At 35.5% G+C, this 6,000-nt stretch overlaps 1 protein-coding gene across 5 annotated transcripts in view; it reads right to left on the bottom strand.

Annotated features, from left to right (window-relative positions):
- Window positions 1–1,262, bottom strand: part of LOC135214321 (uncharacterized) — a 49,334-nt gene extending 48,072 nt beyond the window's left edge. For all 5 annotated transcript variants that reach the window (XM_064248510.1, XM_064248508.1, XM_064248507.1 and 2 more), the window contains exon 1: window positions 1,105–1,262. The gene's annotated coding sequence lies outside the window, so the exon portion shown is untranslated. The remainder of the gene's footprint in view (window positions 1–1,104) is intronic.
- Between the last annotated feature and the right edge of the window lie 4,738 nt (window positions 1,263–6,000).

Here is a 6,000-nt window from a genome sequence, read left to right on the forward strand (position 1 = left end):
TCCCAGTTTGTAATGCATGCGCTATACAAAAAGCAATTGTACAATCCTTGATCATTTCTAAGTAACAAATCCGCACGGACTGCAAGGAATGGTCCCATGAATACGAACGCCACAAGGGATTGGGGGTCAAATGTATTTCGCTGTGTTTAGTATGAGCCCCTGTGGATTAATTACAATGGATTGACAAAAAATAACAGTAAATTCTTATAAGCAGCCAAAATGCTGCAGAAAAAGTCAATTACCAAGGAAATGGTATACCCAATGTGGAGCAATTACTTAGATCTACCGACCCTTTTTTTTCTCGTCTGATAGCCTAATAGAGTAATGATATCTTGACATTCTCCAGGTGCTGTAACAGCTGCTTGTGGACAACTGTAAGCAATAGGTCTACCTTGTATTCATTTATAAGTACTACCTAAGCTAGTATGAATGAGAAGCTTGGGGAAAAAAAAAGTAGGTAGCTAGCCTAAATCATTTTTCAACATTAGGCTACCGTCAGAAGCATCAAACAAGAAATAAGCAAAGTAGGCTAGTTGGAAATAGGCTTAAGTCTATGATTATTTCAATTTTAGTGAGCAATCGGCTTAGGCCTAAAGTACGTCCTCAAAAATGTATAGAGCTAGCCTAAGGTAGATACTAGGCTAAAGTACTTAGCCTAGGCTATGTGAATAAATTACTGGTTAAAACACTAAGATAAATTTACCCTACATATTCTTAGGTTAACTTTTATTGTCTTACCAAATTTTAAAATAAAAAAATAAAAAATCAAAGAAAAATATACTACAAATTTTAAATAAAATACTACTAGGCTAGGCTAAATTTTAAATTGTTCGCTGGGCCTGACTAAAGCCAGACCCAAGTCGGTTTCAAAAAGAATATTAATAGGACACGTTAGGCCCTACAACGTACACCCAATAAACTCACACTAAACAATAAACTATGATGTATGATGGAAATTAAAGAAATTAGCTAGTATGAGGGAAAATACGTAAATAGCCGACATTAGATCGAAAAAATTGCTAGGATACCTAAAAAAATTTCGCGAATAAATCAATTTCCTCTTATTATTCATTGTAATATACCTACAAACACTTAAATACTTACATCTTCCAACAAATCTACTTATAAAAGACCACTTTTCACTACAGGAGGATCACACAGGGGCCAAAAAAACGAGAAATTTGGGAATTTTGAGTCTCGTCTGTCAAGTGGATGAAGCTGAATTAACGCGCGAATGACGTCACGTCACAACAGTAAAACAAATGCAACCTCCCTTGCGCAATTTCTGCTCTTTTCAAAATTCAATTTCTAATTCGAATTCTAATTCAAAAACCCTCGCTGGTGGCCGGTATCGCTTTGAAATTAAATGTTTAATGTGTGTGATTTGCGCTACGAGCAGTTTTTATAAGGTTCATTGCTTTGTTTCAAACAGCGAATTTTTTTTTTTTCAGATTTCAAATCGGTCTGGTGTTAAGTGATGGCCGTGAAGTCACGACGAATTTATAATCTATCTTGTTTGAAGTTTATAATATTGGGCATTAATATATGATGCAAAAAGATTTAAATTCATAGCTATACATATTTTCTGTTTTAAACACGCTACTGATTCATCTTATTTCAAACTGAAAAACAAACTTACGCGCGCACGGACAGATACAATATCTTATCTTTCTGTCTTATTTTGTTTAGCCCTATACTTAATATAAGCACCATTTTGTCCTTGGGATATTAGATTATTCCGACTGTGGCCTTCTGTGTTATCAATGCAATACACGCATCAGCCTCTTTTTGGTGTTTTAATGGTATGACTGATAGTTAAGAATATATATTATTGATAGCCAGAGACTATAGAGAAACTCGAATTGGGTAGGTCTAGAGTATAGCCATTGTGGCCAAATGATTTATCTAAATTTAGGAAATCTTTAACAGCTATGAATCGTATTTTTCATACGCTGTACTCCTTCACATCCTTCCAGTAAAGTGTGATTCAAAGTGCCTTGGGGTTGACGTTCATTGTTTTACGAAGGACAACGAAACTGGAAAAATCCTTTGACTTGAGTTTCTGGTGACCTCGTGATTGTGGTGACTGATGAGTCACCCCCATGGTACAACCAAGTACTACAAGCTCGTCTTATAAGACATGCTGAGAATCTTAACTCTTGATTTGTATCCGTGTTCTAATGGGTGTATGGAACAGCACACACACACACACACACACACACACACACACACAATAGCTACACAACTTCACTGTATAGATATAATTCACTCCTCTTAGGCTTCAAGCAGAAGGATGGTTTATATTCTGGAATATTAATCATCTCGTCCTATTGAAGCCTAACACGAGTAGCATACACACACACACACACACACATATGTGTGTGTGTGTGGAGGGGGTTAGGATTTATATCTTTAACCACTTTCAAATCATTTCCCGTTATTGATAAGATATTTGAAAACCGATAACCACGTGCAGGTTTGGGCGCGCTATCCGAGAAGATTGGTGACCGAGGCAATGCCTTCTTGAACTGACAAGGCCTGTGCGATCAGTCAAAATAGAGCGATGAATCATCACTAGTCGTCCTATCCTGGCCATAAGTTACCATTCCCAGTTCTGTATTTTTGGTGTTATTTATTACTTTTTATCTATAGTATCTAATTGCTATGTTAGATAACTATATTTCACAGTCTTTAACAACATCATAATCCTCTAAACCTGGTTAATATGATTAAATATGCTGCATAATGGTGGAAAATCAGCGCAGAAGTTATGATGAGAAACAACAGTTTATTAACACAAATGATTATAAAATACATTATCAGTCATTGCTGATGACTTTTAAAGAAAACTCAGTACTTGCAACTTTCAGATTTTGTAAACTGTTCAACCATTTATTTTCAATTTGCATTGCTGTGGGTACTATTTCTGAGGCCATCTAATGAGACATTACTAGTTGGCAACCTCCGATCTCCAATGACCTTTCTAGTGTTATACTTAAATCGGGCGAAGAAGGGTTTCCAGACACACGTGTAACTCCAGACAAAATGCCACACAGATGTTCTGTTCCCCTTTGTAAAGGGAATTACAATAATGGGCCCAACTCCACTAACATATAATGTAAATGACGAGAAGTACATTTTCCTACAGAAATTCCATTCCTGGTTAGATCTCTAGAATAATATGACTAAAACTGGTGGAAAGTTGAGTAGGGAAACACTGCCTTAAAACACACAACTAATGCAATGATAGAAATAACAAAATACTGTGTAGAAAAATTAAAAATGAAATATGTCTTACCAGGAAAATTTCAAACCGATCAACTTGAAAATAGATTTGGTAAATATCGTCGACTTGCTGGCTGCAATTACAACATTTCCTTACGACAAGTGTTTGAGTGTGAAAAAAAAACTGAGGTTAATGTCTGTTCTTAGAATAACTTTTAATAATAAAAACATCGAACTGAAAATTTTCGAAGAAACGAACTGGGAGGGCATGAATAATCAGGAGTCCGGAAATAACGATTTTTTTTATATTGATGTCAGTCAAGATGATATTGATAAATGTATGGATCTTTTCCCGGTTATAACATACCTTGCCGGCTATTGTGTATGCTGTTGTGAAAAAACTTAAGTGTAGCTCCTGTAAAGACTTACTTACTTGCCAAGAAACAAAAGATAGCTTACCAGACAATAACAGTTACATTCAGGGTATAAGCAGACAATAACAGTTACATTCAGGGTATAAACATGAATCTGTAGTAAACGTAATTCTGTTTAACTATATAACCATTGATAAACTGTCACAATATCCTGATTTTATACAATCGATGTATCAAAGGAATTTGGCCACGGACATTTCACTCACTGTCCTTTCTGATAATGATGCCTTCTTACCTCTAAATGATTGTGATGCTGGGCATAGCATAGAAAAAATTCAAAAAATGTTGATATTTGCTTCCTCCAATGCCCTACTAAACAATTATTGTAAGAAAAGTAATGAAAACATTCAAAATTGCAAAAATTTAACAAAAAAGAGAAAGCTGAATACATTGAAGAAATAGGATTCTGAGGAACAATTGCTGTAAATTATAGAGAATATTTATTTTGTATATAGCTCTTATACCTTTTCCTAAAGAGAGAGGCATCTTTTGTCACCATTTTTGTGCTCTTGTCCTCCTTTCTATGTAAAATAATGTATTATATACTCATTTCTGTGAATAAACTTTTTTGTTCTCATTACTGTTTCTTCACTGAATTCCCTTTATATTTAATCATAATAACCAGGTCCAGAGGATACTGATGATGCAAAAGACTGTAAAACATAATTAACTTACACAAAAATTATACATTCAGCAAATAACTGATAAATGCCACCAAAAATACAAAGTTGTGAATGGAAACGCACGGCAAGACTAGGACGACTGGTGATGACTCATGCTTGAATCTCTCAGGCCTTGTCAGTTCAAGAAGGCATTGACCGAGGTAGCTTGAAGGATTAGTCTTATCTCTCTCTCTCTCTCTCTCTCTCTCTCTCTCTCTGCGTGCATGTGTTTGTGTGTGTACGCTGGCTCATTTACCAATTGTATTATAAATGGTTCGGCGTCAAAATGTCACCGCCGCAGTTGTGCCGAGGTTTTGGTCAGATGACTCAAATCTTATAGGCCTATTGTCCCCTACCTGTGGATTTAACCTTTGTTATCATTCGAAGTAAGGTTTCTCCTGGGAGTAATAATTTTACCTTCTTTTAAAAGACGGAATTTATTTCCCATCTACCATATAGGCCTTAATCTAGGCCTAAGACGAGTCATATGCGTAGCATTAAGTCAATTTAGTTTGCGTTGTGAACGTTTAACAGCAAGTGGGTATTCCCTTTTTTAAAAATCACAGAGAGAAAATATTTAATGAAGTCACGTGTATCTACTGTGATTTTTGAAGCATACGTAAGCCTATGAGAGAGAGGGGGTATACATAAACTGCTCGGGAATGCCCAACCTGACCTCCTGGGCAGTTTGTCCCTACGGGAGGTTTATGGGTAGATAAATGTAAAAGCAGGGGCCAAAGCAGCCTCCTTGAGTTAATTGAGACATCACACAGAAGTTTGTGGGGCCGGGGGAAGGGGCGATGGGAGAGGGGGTTAGTACCTTGGTTAGTAGGTACACGTGCAGAAAGGTTTTGGAAACTGATGTTTTGGAATTCGCGTTTGAATATGACTTTCACTAATTGACGACGTCTAAAAAGTGGCAGTACTCCGATTTCAAAGTATACACATTTTGAGATAACTTACTGGTTCGGTTAAGTTTTCTTGTATGGTATTTGGAAAGATATTCCAAAGTTTTACATTCACTATAGGTAGTCGCAAGAATATTCTTCCTATAAATGCTCACAACACACTATTAACAACAGTGCATATAATATTGATTGTACGAGCTACATTGAATGTGTGTAACGTAGGCTATAAGCTCATAAATGATTTGTATTTGAAATATAAACCATGCATAAGCCTATAAGGTCATTAATGATTTGCAATGGAAAATCTATCATCCTCTCTCTGGAATATGTCTGCCCATTCATGGTCTATCCATATTCTGTTTATGAATCTAAGAATCTAAGAACAAAACAAAAGGAACATCAATTATACAATTTTGGGTCCCATGAGAGAACCTTTAGCTATAAGGAGGGTTTTATAGGCCTAACATCTGTATACTGGATTTGAAATCTGGATATTTCTGGTTTTATTCATTTTTGGTTCTGGATTTCGTCTGTCCTGTCGACCATTTCTCTTTATCTGAATTCGTTTCTTGTCCATTTCTGTATTTGTTAAGTACATTACGATTCTCCGTTCATTCCTTAACAAAAAATACCACTGACATCCAGGTAGTTATGATATTCTCTTTTTATTTATCATAAAATTAAAAGATTTATATATTATATATATATATATCTATATATATATATATATATAATTATATATATATATATATGTGTGTGTGTGTGTGTGTG

This window comes from Macrobrachium nipponense, chromosome 45 (assembly GCF_015104395.2).
Source record: "Macrobrachium nipponense isolate FS-2020 chromosome 45, ASM1510439v2, whole genome shotgun sequence".
NCBI lineage: Eukaryota > Metazoa > Arthropoda > Malacostraca > Decapoda > Palaemonidae > Macrobrachium > Macrobrachium nipponense.